Source organism: Phalacrocorax aristotelis, chromosome 2, assembly GCF_949628215.1.
Source record: "Phalacrocorax aristotelis chromosome 2, bGulAri2.1, whole genome shotgun sequence".
Taxonomy (NCBI): domain Eukaryota; kingdom Metazoa; phylum Chordata; class Aves; order Suliformes; family Phalacrocoracidae; genus Phalacrocorax; species Phalacrocorax aristotelis.
In genome coordinates, this window is record NC_134277.1 from 163,856,053 (window position 1) to 163,871,701 (window position 15,649).

The following is a 15,649-nucleotide window of genomic DNA, read 5'->3' on the forward strand; positions in this document are numbered from 1 at the left end:
CCTCAGGAAAGACCAGCGATAACTGTCTTTTTGGCAGGAATGGTGTCACATCACCATACTGAGTAAAAGACTTTTTAAAAGTCTTTAATGCAACGGGTGCTGAAGAAACACAAGGATGGAATGGAGGCAACAGCCATGCTCATGTGGTCTCCTGAAAGTCAGAAACAGAAGACGCTGTCAAAGACAGTGGATGCGATTTTTTTTTTTTTTTAACACAATAAAACATCCATAAAACTTTAAACTTTTCCTTCTACTGTTGAAGCTGAAATATGACCCATAATGCTTCCAGAAAGTTCAGATGAAAATACAGACATATCACCTCTGTGAGCTTTCTCATGCTTTATGTTTTATAGACTACATTTATCAAATCAATAGTTGCCAGGGGAAGATGATGATTTCCAGGCTTGGAAAAGATGGGTATTAAGTCAGAAAACTAAAAGAAGTCAAACAACATTTTGACAATTTTCTTGCATAGAACAAATCAGAAAACCAAATAATCCTAGAAAAAAACCCCGCATCTATGAATACATTAGAAAAGTCTACACTGTGTATTGCAATCCTTATAAGGGTTCCTATAAGTATGTTTTAAAAAAACCAAATGTAAAGATGGCCCATCACTCCTGCAATATTTTTAGAGGTTTGGTTTTTAAGTGTTAAATACTTTATTGCACACAGTTCAAGTTCTCATGTATAGTTTAATGTTCAAATATCATTAAAGGAATTTAAGTCTGGTTTCTCAAATCTGCCTCCGTAAGAAGCTACAGAATTGATATATTATTTCTGAAGAATATATTTGTACAGAAGTTTGAGTTAATTTTTCAAAGGCAAGTAAGTTGTCACCACAGGCTGCTGAACCAACTTAATATAACCAACTTGTCCTTGCTGCTGCCAAAGCTGCAGAGCTTGATACCCCTTTCCTCCCTGCCAAGTGTTTCTTCATCCACTCTTCCTGACTATGCAAGCACTTGCTTCCCTTCTGTGGCCTCCTGCTGCTTCTTAAATAGTTTTGAGCTGCTTTTACTTACTAAGAGAGAAGAAATCAGTTCAAGCTTTTTTTCCTGGTTTTGGTGGGGGTTCGGTTTGGTTTTGTTTGGGGTGTGTGGGGCGGTGTCCATTTAACTGAGGTGAAGTGGCACAGAAAAGCTCTAAAAAGCTCCAGAGCCAGCACAAAGTAAACAGCAAAAGCACATGGCCAGTAGTAGGGATGAGGAGGCTTCCCATTTTTGGCAGCTACAAGCTGCTATGTCGGCTCACAGCTCTTCTTGGACTACATCTTGGGGGGGAATAAACACATCAGTGGGAGACAGAAACCATCTTCCTCTGCACTCGCAAAAGGGTTAGAGAAATGAGTGAGTTTTGTGTTGGTGAAATGGTCTTTTTCAGTACAGCACGGAGCACTGACCATTTGCAATCCAAATCTGACTGCTCTGAGCCTCTGATGCTAAAATATTAAATAGCATTTACTGATTTTTCAATACCTGGGCAAGGGGGAGGCAGTGAGAAGGAAGGAGGGCAGAGAACTGCTAGGAGAGGAAGAGGAATCTTCCACTGTAATAATTACAGAAGGCAAAAATTATTTGTTTAAAATACCAATGTTAAAAATTCAAGTGTCATTTTCAACTTCAACCTCACATTTTCTCTTCCTCTAAAGCCATTTACCATCTATTAGCTGGTACCCAGACAAGTTTGACAAACTAAACCGGCAGATTTGAAAGAAGAGACCAAGAATCTTTAACAGTAACACACTGAAATAGCACAGAAAAATATCAAGAAAGTGCCAGAGTGGATAGAAGGAGGAACAAACATGAAGACAGAATAGAGAGGAGCTGCTGAGAAAAACAAGTAACACACTCAAGGCAGAGTCACTGAACTTTTATGGTGTTCAGCAGCAGGTTCAAAAATGAGAGTCCAGTTTCCTGGTCGAAATAACGCTCACCTTCCTGTGCCTCACCTACCTCACCAGGGAGGACCTTGCTGATCTACAAAGCGCCTTAGTACATCTCCTTAGTAACAAAGGTGAGCGGTACTTTAGGTCACCAACAGACTTATGTCATCTCTACTCCTTACCTTGCATACTAAATAAAAAAAGAACAGAAACTGCAGATTTGTCACATCGCGAAAAATAAAGTTTTTACAGTAATGGCTTTGCTGAACTTAAGTTTTGTTTCTATAACAGACTTAAAAAGATTGTATATAACAGACCAAATGTAAGGCCTCAGACATACATGAGCTGCTTATCATTAAAGGTTATTCTTTTATTTCCTGACAGTGGAGCAATACAAGAAGTTTATCTTGTTGTGATTTCTCAGTTTGAAGTGTTTGTAAACTAGACAATTACAGCTGCTGTAGTATCTGATGTTCTTCTCCTATACAGCTATCTTCTAAAAAAAAGATCAAAAAATCTTATGCCCTGTTTTGCAACATGCACTTTGATGGTATTAAAAAATGCATGCGAATGAAGAATGACAAGATATAGAAACTATATTTGTGAAATACCAAATACATTTGCAAAAGTGTATCAGTACTTCATATCTCTAGCAACTTTTAAAAGTTGAGGCAGCTCCTGACTTTGGGTTCAGATGAGAGTGTTTGAGCTGACTGACAGCCTCGAAGGCACAATCTGAAAGGAAAAAAAAGAATAGTCTAATCACCTAGTTTACTCAAACAAAGGAAAACTGTAATTGTTTTAGGAGCAGAACATTTACTAACAGTTTAGAAAGTAGTTCTAGCTCCAGAGCAGGTTTTGTCATTTGATACATTCTTACCAATGAAGTTCTTAACTCCAATAATTTGGATAGGCAGAAATTGATGAAATTCCTGGGGAACAGGATAGACAAGTCAGGCTTGTTTGCATCTGATACAAGGCAGACAGCGATGAGCATCTGCAATTTGCACCAAAATCAACAAACCATCTGATAGTCGACTATCATGGCACCATCTACAGATCTTCAGCCAGGGACCAGAATTTGAAGAGGAGGGAGACCGCATCACTTGACCTCTTACAAGTAACTTTTTGGCCAGATCCATTTGAGCACCTGATAGAACAAGTAACTACAATGAAGTGTAGAGGAAAAAGGTTAATGTGAAATATGCCTGGCACAGTCGACGGCAGCCTAAGCACATCTAACCTCTAATTATTTCCCAATATTTTGTAAATGTTGGAGTATGGTTTTTAAAGATGCTCACCATTTGTCTGAAACACGAGTCCATTACTTTTTAATCAGCTGCAGAATATTTCATTGAGCAAGTGAAACGAGTTTCATAGATGACAGGCATTCAAAGAAAAAAAAGCTTGCTTAAAACACAGCTATATTCTTCCATCAAAGACAACACTACTCAGAGGAACGACAAACACCAAAAAGAGGTGATGAGAGAAGCAAAGAGCCAAAAGCAGAGCTTGTCAGGCTTTGAGACCATTTTTGTTCCACCTGGACGATGAGGAACTGTCCCTGTGGGACACAGCGTACACACCGCTCGGCTGCTGGGCTTTGTCGCTCCAGTGCCAGCATTCCTTCTACACAAAGGTAAAATCTCAGTCATTTAGGGTTAATAAGATTTGCTCTGAAGAAATAAACTGCAGATTATTTTCACACTCCAGAATGAAATTAGTTTTCCCACTTTGAAGAGTAAATAGAAGAATATTTCACTAATACAGCCAGGAGTACAGAGCAGCATACTTGATGAGACCTGGTGGTTTTACTCTACCCCTTCAAATACCAAAAAGACCAACCCCCCCCAAAACAAACACCCCCAAGGCACCATCTTTCACTAACTGCAAGGCATGGCATTAAGAAGTAAAAGTAAATTCTGCTTCGTTAATGCACAACACTAATTGTTCATTTAAGATGTCAGTTAATAGAGACTGAAAACACCACTGTTCCACCCTTCTTGGGGAAAATGTATTTTTCACAGCAAGAACTTGAGCTGCACAGACATTCACTGCCGCTCTTCATTGCAAAAGTGCGATACCTACAAAAAAGGCTGTTGGTGTAAGAACAAACCCTTCACTGCAAAAGTGGCAGCACAGCCTTCCCCCATTTACTCACTAAACTATCCCCTACCAAGTTCTTGCCAAAGGGCAGAAAACTGCATTTCTTCCAAGATTTCTCCGTTGAGGTTTCTATGGCCAACTTGAACTGTGCAAGACCTTCTTCACCCCAAACCTGAGACCGGTATTTTTTAAACAACTGAAGATTCTTCTCTTTTTCTAAGGAATCAGAAGAAACTTGCACCTCAAAGATTTTAGAGACAAAGACAACTAATACCAAAACTAAACAAAAACTTGTTTCAGTTTCTATTTACTTCACATTTATGATGTACTACGTTATTTGTTAAAAACATCTCTCATCCATTTTCCCTTACACACAGCAATTCAGTCATTTTAACAGTATTTAAAAGGAGAGGACTTAAAAATTTTTTCCAACTATTTTCCCTGTGTGTCTGTCTTCCAATGGTTTAATTTTCTGTCACCTGCAAAAACCTTGATATAAAAAAAAAAGAATCTGACATTAGAGTTTTGATAAATCAGGTAAGTTTCCAGGAAAAAAAAGTCCAAATACATCTGGAAAATGAAGAATAAAGTAAGATGTAATTTTAGAACTAGAGTTGTTCTTTCAGAGTTTAATTTAAAGAAGATAATACAATGCTGCACAGCATGAATTCCATCTTAAACTTACAGATTCACATTGATGTTTTATTTTATAAGGCATTAAACAGAGGTATACACCAATATACAGTATTTACAAAGAAAATCTTTTGGTTAGGGTTTGTCAATTCTTCCAGGACATCTCACAGGAGAGGCTTAAATTCCTTATTTATTTGTTTTAAAGAAAAATATTAAGATTAAAGATAGATATAGCCAATTACTTTGGGAATATTCTTAAGAACATTGTGTTTTGACAGAAAGCTCTGAACTTATAAATCAAGTTATTATAACATTTATATAATCTACTCTTACATGCTAAACAAAACTGTTCAGAGCGATAAAACAAACAGCATCTCTGTGGCCTGGACAGAGCAAGAAGAAAAGGGAAAGAACACAAAGAAGTAGTATTTACAGCCAGAAATAATAGTCCATCTGGAAATTCAGTGCCAAATTACACTGTGCCACCAATGTCAAAGAAAACATGCCATGATTACCAAATCAACAACCTAAGGCATTCAGGATCCACCCTTCCTCAGTATGGCCTTCATTTTGCAAAGCAATGGCCATACCTATGGATTTCCGGGAGAACAGCAGGTTTGAATACCCAAGTGTATTTATGTTCAGGTGATAAGGACTGGAATATGTGCTTATAAGCACACGGATAAGGAAGGAGGAAGCGTTCAACACCTGAAAGGACCTGGCCCTACAAACCTACTGAAAGCTGCAAACTTGGTCACAAAGAACACATTTTATGAGCAAGTTTATTGCATTACAGTAGGTTGACTGTCCTTGCAAGAACAGAAGGGTAATAGCTTACATCCTACCTACTGCCTGCTCTGAGAAATATTTTTCCCAATGGATGAAAGGAACAAGACAGTATTTTTATTTCCATTTCCAACAGAACTGGAGCAATATTAATAACCTGAGTGCAGGCTAGATATAAAGAGCGGGTAAAGTCTAATAAAAAGAAAGAAAAAATATTCCCTCCAAGAATTTTATGGTAATAAGTTTCAAAAAGTTATAGATAAACTCCTGCTTCGTATGATTATTCCAGGGCTGAAGCATGACATATACCATAGAGACAGAAACAAAACTAAAATTAATGGTAACTGTCACATCCTCTGGCCAGGTACTACCCACGCTGGTGAAAGGAAACGGCTCCCGCTTCCCAAAATGTAGTGTTATTAAAAAAAATATAATTGAAGGTTACTCAACTTCTGGTTTATGTTCTTATCATTGAGCAGGAGAATACTGACTGGCTTAAAGCATAAGTGACTGATTCTTAAAAAAAGAAGCATTAAAATAAATCATTACATCATTTCAACAGCTAACGTAGATCCACAAACACACACTACGGGCAAGCACACGTAACAGTCAAGTAAAGCCATTTTAAGTTGAGGTTTGACTTTCTACTTCCGGCCTGACCTCCTGTTTTCACATCTCCAAATACCACATGTTCATACTAAACTTATCTGAATTGCTGAATATCATACTGAAGAAAGGCAGAAGATGTGAGTTTAAGTTTCAAAGCTGACTTATTTCTCAGTCTCCTGAAGATGCACAAGCCATCGTGGCTTTGCAAATGCATACCAAAACTGGAGATACTGAAGGTAGTCATCCTTAAGTTAATATTTTGGGAACCTCTGAGTGGTAGGCATCTGCTGTATTCATAAATATGTGCCCAAATATGATCCCATCTTATAACCAGTTTCAAACATGTATGTTTCCTCCCTTTTTGATGAATTTTACTCGTTCCTGAAACTCTTCAGCCCATCCCGGTTTATTTTCAAAGAATCACAGAATGGCAGGAGTTGGAAGGGACCTCTGGAGATCATCTTGTCCAACCCCCCTGCTTGAGCAGGCACACCCAGAGCAGGGGGCACAGGAACATGTCCAGGCAGGGTTTGAATGTCTCCAGGGAAGGAGACTCCACAGCCTCCCTGGGCAGCCTGTTATATTTTGGCTGAACTGTGATTTTAACATAAAAAAACCAAAGTGGAGATAAAGCTAGATTAAACAGGATTGTCTGCCATTGCTTCTCTGCACTGGATAAAGTTTTTTAAAATAACATATTTGAATTGCTGCAGACTTTCTACACAACAAGTCCTCAAATTCATTTCTATCAGCAAAATAAGCAGCCATCAGGTTTTAAGGAACTTCACTCTGGGCTGGCGATCAACACATACTCATTTCTGCTTTGTCTTTAATTGCTGAAACACTCATGGTTTAGAAAAGCAACTCTACGTCATTGTTCTCTCTAAACAGAAGTGAGCTGGGTATCACCATTCAGGTTAAGGACATGCAAGACTGGATGAAGCACAGGCTGTGATCTTCACTGGCTTATGCCAGTATATGACATTCATCACTTAGAAGATGACGGTGCCTAGTGACACAGCACTACAGAAGCGCTTAACATACTTTTTTCCTCCTTCCTCACTATTTTCTAAGGAACCCTCTATGCTTTTCTTTAAATCGTTGAACTAACACCCTGCAAGAAGTACTGAGCAGATGCTTACAGCTATTTTCATCATTGCCCTGCACTACAATGTCAACTTTCTCAAATCTGTTGCTACTTTCCAGTCAATGTTTAGCAACCAGGACTATTTCCTACTTAGCATCTAACCAGGAAACAAAAATAAAATGGTAACAGTTAGAAAATAATCTCTCTTACATAATAGTCCTTCACAGTATACATTTTCAGTGAGGTTGTTAACTGGAGTAGAGGAGCAAAAACAGCAATGCAGCTAGATGAAATCTTAGAGTAAAAAAATCAGGTAGTAAAACAAAAAAAGCAGTATTAATTTTAAAAAATTCTAATTAGATGCACTGTATTTACAGAAACACTAAATATACATTACTCCCCCACCCCTTCCTCTCTTGTAGGAGATTTTGCTAGAAAGGGCCCATTATAACACTGCTCAGAGGAAGGAATGGCAGTGCCGCTGAGCGATACACAGCTTGGCCCGCTGCTTCCCACAAGGCACAAGGTGCCGCGTAGTTTACTCACACCTCTGGCCAAACCAAGTAACTTGCTCTGCTTTTCCTACAGCATGAAATGGGAATAGCAAGCATGACCTTGTTCCATACTGTACTTTAACTAATGGATAAGGTGATGGACAGAAACGTAATGAGAGTGCTCGTTTCTGAAGTCAGATTATTCTTACTTTATTACCAGCTCATCCCCACTCACAGCCCTAACAGTCACTGCTCCCTTGCAGAACTCACTGGACACAAATTGCATTAACTACTTTCTCTTCCAACTTTAGGAAATGAGCCTTTTTGGAGAAGAGAGATCCCAGAGTTTGATTTCAGCACAAACAGTAAGAACTTTGAAAACTCCAAGTTCAGAAAACAACCTGAATGAGGGTTTATCACAGAAAGTATTAGGTAGCCACAGCTATAGCAAGCGCTGCTGTTCTGACTGTAATACCTTGTTTTTCATCGCTGAATTATAGCGTAAACTATACAAACATATCACATCCAGAGTTCTGAAAAGAAGTGAATGTGACAGGTGAGAGCAATATTCCAAATGAATTCTTACTGCACCTCCATATTGATAAAAGATACTTAAAATTATGTTTAGATGTACAAACTTGGTGCTTCAGGCATCATGCCCAACACTACTGGCTGACGCAGGTCACACAGCTTGTTTCAGGAAAACTAAGTAAGTGCATCCAAAACCAGCAAGTAGTTTGTTCAATATCAGATCAAACCAGAACACAAACAACTCCCAAAATGACTCTGGAAGAAAGAATCAGTAATGGACGTTTTCCTATCCAAGCACTGATTATGCCTTGTATCCATTTATTTAGTTTATATTTTATATAATATACTATAGAGTGTGTATACATATAGAAAAAACATAAAAGTAAAAGCAGTGTGGCTGACAGAACTTAGTAGCAAAGTACAAAGGGGCAAATCCCTCATTTCAAAGGCAGAACTGGAGCAGTGCAGTGACATCCTCCTACCTCTGTATAAGAAAACGCCAGGCATTAAGTCCTCCCATTATAACTAGAGCAAAAAACACCCTTAATACCAGAAAGCATTTAGAAACACATACAAAAAAGCCTACCTTCTGCTAAAACCTACAGTTAGTTGACAAAGCATTAATGTATTGAACTGACTGGCACCACTGCTGTCTGCCCATCCCACCTCTGTGCCAGAGGGCCCTGTGCTCTGAACAGCTGAGCAGGTTAGGGTGCAAAGCATTGATTTCTTTGCCACTCACATGATAAAAGCGGCACACTAATTAGCACTGCACTGCCAACACCATTGGGTGAAGAACAGATTCACAACTCCCAGCCATCCAAGAGGCACCCTTTACCCTCTGGTAAAGGGTTGGGATGGATACCTACAACACACATAAGCTTCCATTTTGACAGGTACAGCTATATACTACCATAAACCAGAGACCTTTTAATTCAGCGGGTATGATTCAAGACCACTGTAATCAGACACCTGAATGGACAAAGAGCTGCTGTTCAAGTCAACTGGCAACACAAGTTGTTGTATGGGACTCACCTGTTGTGATCAAATTGAAACGGTTGCTCTACTCTATCATTGCTGCAATTCTTCAGTTTATCTTCACCAACCGTCACGCCACAGACTAGACAAAACCCCCTTTGAGTTGAACACACTAGGATTTCAGGAATACAGTTCCTTCTAGTATCTCCCCATAACAGCAAGGACGACTGATCATTGCTGAGTTGCAAACATAACAGCAGAAAGCCTATGAGAAGAGCTTGCATCTTATTGACCCTTATCTTCAGGAGACAGCCGAGAAGCTTCAGGAATATATCCAGTTCCTTACCATTCTCCTCCCTAGGAATAAAGATTTAACAGGACTGCAGACCATTACTCATTCTGCAACTTCTTGTGATGAAAAAGCTCTTTGCTACAATAACCTTTATATGCTTATTAAAGGAGAAAACTCAAACCAGTATGGGGATCCATGACCAAATACTAGCAAAGAAGTAATTAGACTAGCTTCAGTCAACAAGTAGTGCTGTTTAAATGAACAAAAGGTTGGTTTTACTGAAAATTTTAAGTAGAATTGGCTTAGGTCAAATTCTTATAGGAACTAGGAAAAAAGCATACAATGAAAGGAAGGCATTACCATTCTTTGATCATTAGTCAGACAACCCCAAGGTGTCATATACTGTAAGGAACATGACAGTGAAGATGATCATCTAACAAGGCTGAGAAGCAAAAGCTTTCCATCACTGTTTTGGACATGTTTAAAGTTATTGTATCCGCACCTCTTCCAAATCTGAAAGGAAACTGCCACATTCCTGTGGGCCACCCATTCCGCTAACATAAGGTGAACTGTCAAACACTGTATGCAGAGAAGAGGTTAAGACTATTCGATTTCCTCTGACAAAAAGAGACTTTAGTTCTATAGCACGTCAAATTGAAGTTAAAGTTCAGCTTTCAATCTCAAAATGCCACGCTTCAGTTTATTATGCTCTTCATCTGTTGATATGACACCCTCTACAGCTCTTCATTGAAGTGTCTTCAGTTGCTGTTGTACCCAAGTAATGGCAGAACTGAAGGTCACACACTGACTTTCTTGCTGTACTTACTCAAGATGAGGATACTTAGGCCACTTCCTCAACAAAGCAACGGACAATATTTAATTCACAGAGTGAGTCCAATTTAAATAAAAAAAAGACAAACCTAGTGCTTAGTTTTATGGATCTCAAAACATTGGCAGGGGAAACATGATTTTGGAAAGCAGTGATGGTCCTTGGGAAAAGTAGTAAGCAATCTCTCTTCTGGCAAAGAAGCAAACCTTGGTTATCAAATGGAGCAGGGAAAGGAGTTTGTTTGCAGATTATTTTAAACGAAATGACTCAGCAGATCGAATTCCACCCAGAAATACTTTTTGTAACCTCTTTGCTAAGCTACGTTCAATATCAGAAGAGGAAAATCCAAGCCTCTCCCTGTATGCCAGTAAATAAAGAGTCATGGCAAATGCTGGGCAATCACCAGTTAACTCCATAACCCCAGCAATCCCTGTCCCTTACAACCGACCAGAAAAAATTGGCATAATTCTAAACATGGATCAACAGTAGATATTGCAATGATCTCATTTATTTTGCAAGGTGAAGTCTTAACGATCCTGCAATACTTTTATAACTGCTCTAATCAAATACATTTATGATGTGCTGTACTTAGGCTTGTTTTCATGTAACATTTACAAAGACATTTCCTTATGTCTGTCTTTTGTTTGCTGTGCTAGTTTACAGAACTCAGCAGCTTGTACAGGCTTGCCTATGGTAATGCGACAGTATATGTTAAGATGTCTCCAGTTTTTAATAGATACAAATTTGCTCATTGTAATCAGGTACTGAGTTTAAGGAAACTAGTGAGAGTTTTTTTTCGTAGTGATAATTAATTAAAACTACATACTCTTTGCTGCCACACCGAATTATTTACAAGACATGAATTTGCAACTATTCCATTTAAGCAACACTTCAGCAAGCAGAAGGACTGAGACAAGCTGATTTATTTCTTATAAATGTAACAGCAGTCAGAAAAGCTTATTTCATTACAATGGTCCTTCCAATAAAAGCCATGCACGAAGATCAGTTGCCCAATGAATTGCATTCGATAAAAACGCATCAAGAACAGGTAAGAGACCGTCTTCGGTATCTAAGGATGCTAATTCCAAAATACTCCAATTGTTGCCAGACTAACTGTGTAAGGAAAATGATGGTGAGTCTGTGTGTACTTGTGTGTATATATGCCATATAGAAAATAAATATACAGATACACACACAATGTGACTTGTGATAAAAGACTTTCAAATATAAACTGAATAAGAAAGCTATTAAGACCACAAACTCCTGTTTGACTTTTCAGCAAAAATGCATTGTTTCAATCAATGCACCATTCTCTTAAATGCCAACTTCCAGACTTCACTCTTCAGCTTTTTCAATGCACCTTCAAAAGGATATTTTAAAACATTTCGTTTTCCTTGCCTAGGTTTTAGTTTTTCTCAGGCAGCTCAGAATTTAAGTCCAGGCTGGTTCACTGGTTCATTACTGGGTGCTACAACTGATAAGATCATACATGTCCATTACACAGGGAACACCAAATGCTCCCCCAGGGCTCACCTTTTTTGTAATCACTTTCCTTTTTTTGAAAAAGTATCTCAAGCTCCATCTTCTATTCCAGTAGTCTTTGACTAAGAAACAAATCACCCTAATGGAAATGCATCGTTACTCTCATAGCTGCGTACTTCCCATACATTTTGAAGAATACCAATGCTACCCCACGCTGTACTGCAAAACTGAACGGAAGAAACCCCCCTGCTTTACCAGACTATTTTCCACTTTTAAATATACAGTCATTTCAGGAATTGTTTTTAAACTGCCTTTGAAAATTAGTGGTTTGAGATTAACGCTGTTTTTCTCTCCTCTACAAAGATTTCCAACAAAAGAACAGGCACATATGAATTGAAATAACAGATGCCTTAACAGTTTGAAAATCTCACAGCTTAAACTTTATTCACTTGTGGCTTCTTAACAAAAGTTTAGACAAATTTATGGTTTGGAAGGAAATGGTTGATGTGTCACATCAGCTGATGCAGCCAACGTAGTAAGTGAACAACAGACTGTCAAATGACAGGCTAGACTCTTTCCCCAGTTGTTATACCCTCAGAAAACAAGAAAAAAGCACTTCACTGCATTCCTGAACTACATCTAAAGATCCACAAAAAGTGCAAGAGACGGTGCTTCCCTCCAGTCACCTCAACCGAAAGTCACTACAAAGATGCACCAGAACACTCATGCTAACACAGGGGCTTTCTCTATTTCCTAAGACATAAAATAGCATTGCGTATATGTTATATACGCGGTGTCTCTGTCAAAGAGTAACAAATCTTGTCTTAGAGACTATTTACCTGCCTACCTTTCATGGTATCAACAACTTTCCTTATGCTGTTTCTACCACCACGTCTCTTTTAGTGATTACCCGTTACCTAAAAATCTAAGTGTCTGTTGGACTGAAAGTTATCACCCAAGTATTTCTGTGTTAGCAAAACAGTAGAGACTTATGAGATGGAGATGAAGGAGAAAGAGCACTGAACTCTTATGTTGCTTACACTCAACTTATCCTGCTTATACTCAACAGATCACCAGCAGGTTCCACCTGAACATGCCTCCTGAAACAGTGGGGTTCATCGGAGGGGAAAAAAAGAAGGAAAAACATTTAACTTGGAATAGCTTATCACTTTAAAAAATGATTGCAACACTAACAGATTGCAATAAATAGGGTAAAACTCCTTCCCAGGTGATTAAATACATTTCACAACATAGCTGGCTTAAATTTTTGTTTTTTAATCAAGACAAGGTTTTGAGTGAATTGGGCTTGATTATCCTAAGACACTATAGACCTTTTCATGTTAGTCTGAACAGCTGAATTCAACTGTGATCACCCTTCACTAACTACTCACATGACATACACTTAACGACATCACATCAATTTATTGTTCATAAATTATTAAACAGAGCTCTTCACATGAAAGCTATTCAAGAAACTTCCTCCTGAGGGTGGATAATTTACAGCTATAGAGCAGAGCTATCCAACTAACCTTAACTGTTACATTTATTTCACAGAGTTATTTTCTAAGCTTAAAGTGACATTCCACGTGAAACTCAGGAAAAAAGGTCAGTCAGTAGTAAAAGCATCTAAACCAAAGTACAACACATTATATCATTAATAATCTTACCAAAGATTGGAGATGTTAGTGAAGAGTTCTTAATGATCTGTGACTACTTTCTGGTCTACTGTTACAGTCAGAAAGAAAACATCCCTGTATGATACTGGCACAAATTTTCAGTACTTAGCTGGAAGAAAAGTACTGCCTCCTCAGGGACCAAGACACCCACTTCAGTGTCCCCCAAAGTCGTAACCGAGCTTGAAGCTGTTTATTCCACTAAACCAGAGATTTTATGATTTAAGTTACCTAGTAAGAAGGGGGGTGGGGGGCATGGGGAACAGCCAATTGCTACTGAAGTAACACAGAAATACAGACTTGCTAGCGGAGAATAAATAAGCCAGTAAAGAATACACACACTTTCTCTTCGTTTGCCCATCAAAATAGCCTCAAATCTGGAGTATGCAGATCCAGACTAAATTCTTGAATTCAGTAACATTACTTAGATCTGACTTTAGTGTAGAAAGGAGTCAAAACCTGGCAATACAGATTACACAAATACTTTATAAGAAACCCAAATATTATCTTATTGTTCAATGCAGTCCTACAGGCAGAGCATGCAGAATTGGCCGCAATTAGGTCAGCACACAGCATCACTAAGACAACTGAAGACTTTAGATTTAAGAACAAAAAAAAAAGCAGAAGCACACTCTCTGTGAACAGACTCGCTGAAAATATTTCAACGCATTTTCAAAGAACAAACATTTGCTATGAGATCACACATAAGACACTGAAAGCTCAATCTGTCACATTCAAATAGAGAACGGACTATTCAGAAAGAAGTTACGGATAATGAAACATATACATCAAGATCACATTTTAAGATATTATAAAATACTTAAATGTTTTCTCGATCTCTGCTGAGATAACCTGAAGCTTTAACAGAAAAGCCAAGGTGCCAGAATAAAGCTATCCAAATTAAATGTTTCTCATTAATAGATTACCTTTCTTTGATTGCAGGTATCTCACAGCCCTTATCAAAGTAGGCCAGATCCGTTTCATTTCCCTAAGGTTAAGCTGGTGAACAGTATACAGAGTATTCGTCAGCTAAGGAATAGCCACCATTCAACACCAAATATAGCACAAGCTATTTCTCATTTGTCCTATATTTTCTGGAGGCTGAGATGTAGCTCTTTCTCGAAGTCACCACAATTGGCAGCCTCGAAGATGCTGATGCCTTTGTCCTCTTATGCAACTCCTGGTGTCCCCCTTCTCCCTCCCAGGGGAATAAAAAGAGATTACATAGCTGTTATCCATTTCGGGGCAGAGGAGGATGGATAAGCAACCTTCCCCGAAGTTACATTCTGAGAACACTTCACAGGCGACCAAGGGGAGAGGAAGGGATTGTTTTTCACTCATTTTAGTTGCTGGAGCGGGGTGGGGGTAATCGATACCTTTTATGCTGGCCCAATGCAGCCATCCTCTGCAAGAAGCAGCTAGCCCTGCTGTAGTCATCCTCTGGTGCTGCAGCAGGAGAGAGAAAACCGATATCCCCAATACTAACCAGCCTTAACAACAGATGGGAACAACTTGCTTTTCCTTTGAAAAGATTTTTCTTCCCTACTTTTCAAAGTTACTCTCTGAGAAGTACCTTCATTCGAACCCTCAAAATAGTCCAAGGGGATGAATCCCAATTTCACCTAATACTTCTGTTATCCAATTTGTGGCACACAGGAGGAGTAGGCATCGCTATTACCTCTTCCTGGTAAACAAGTTTTCCTAAAGGCAAAGCAAAGCTTTGTTTTAGCTTTGTTTCCAGCTACTGTAACTCACTGATCTATTAACTATTATTCCGAAGTGAGCTGACAGATTTTCAACTTCAGGAGACATTACCAGGCTGTGGTGTTCGACTTCTGCGATTTCTTCTTTTTAAAGTTATTTCTACTGCGTCTGTTACTGTAGTATGTCATTGTTCGGCAAATGCTAGTTTAGCCTGAACCGTTTAGCAAGGTACAGAAAGCATACAAGACAAAGCCAGTGTTAAATGCTCCTTCGTGTCTCCGCCAAATAACGACATAACAGAAATTCTAAATAAATTCACTGTTATTTTTCCAAGACTACTCAATATCAGCCATGCCTACCAACTCCTTAGCTCAGATACGTTTCCCCTGAACTTCTGAAGTAACTGCCTCTGTCTGTAATCCAAGATTATGGTGACGCAATACTTCACTGCCAGTTTCTCTTCCAAAAAAGAAAGTACATTGAAATGAAAGTGAACACGAGGAAAGTTATGCTTACAATCAGCAACACTCAACCTTTTACAGTTGCTTTCCATCTAAGGA

The 15,649-nt window shown here is 38.7% G+C and overlaps 1 protein-coding gene across 8 annotated transcripts in view; it reads right to left on the reverse strand.

Annotated features, from left to right (window-relative positions):
* The window catches only part of PTK2 (protein tyrosine kinase 2), a 233,548-nt gene that overhangs the window by 155,551 nt on the left and 62,348 nt on the right, over nucleotides 1-15,649 (reverse strand). The gene's annotated exons all lie outside the window — the stretch shown is intronic.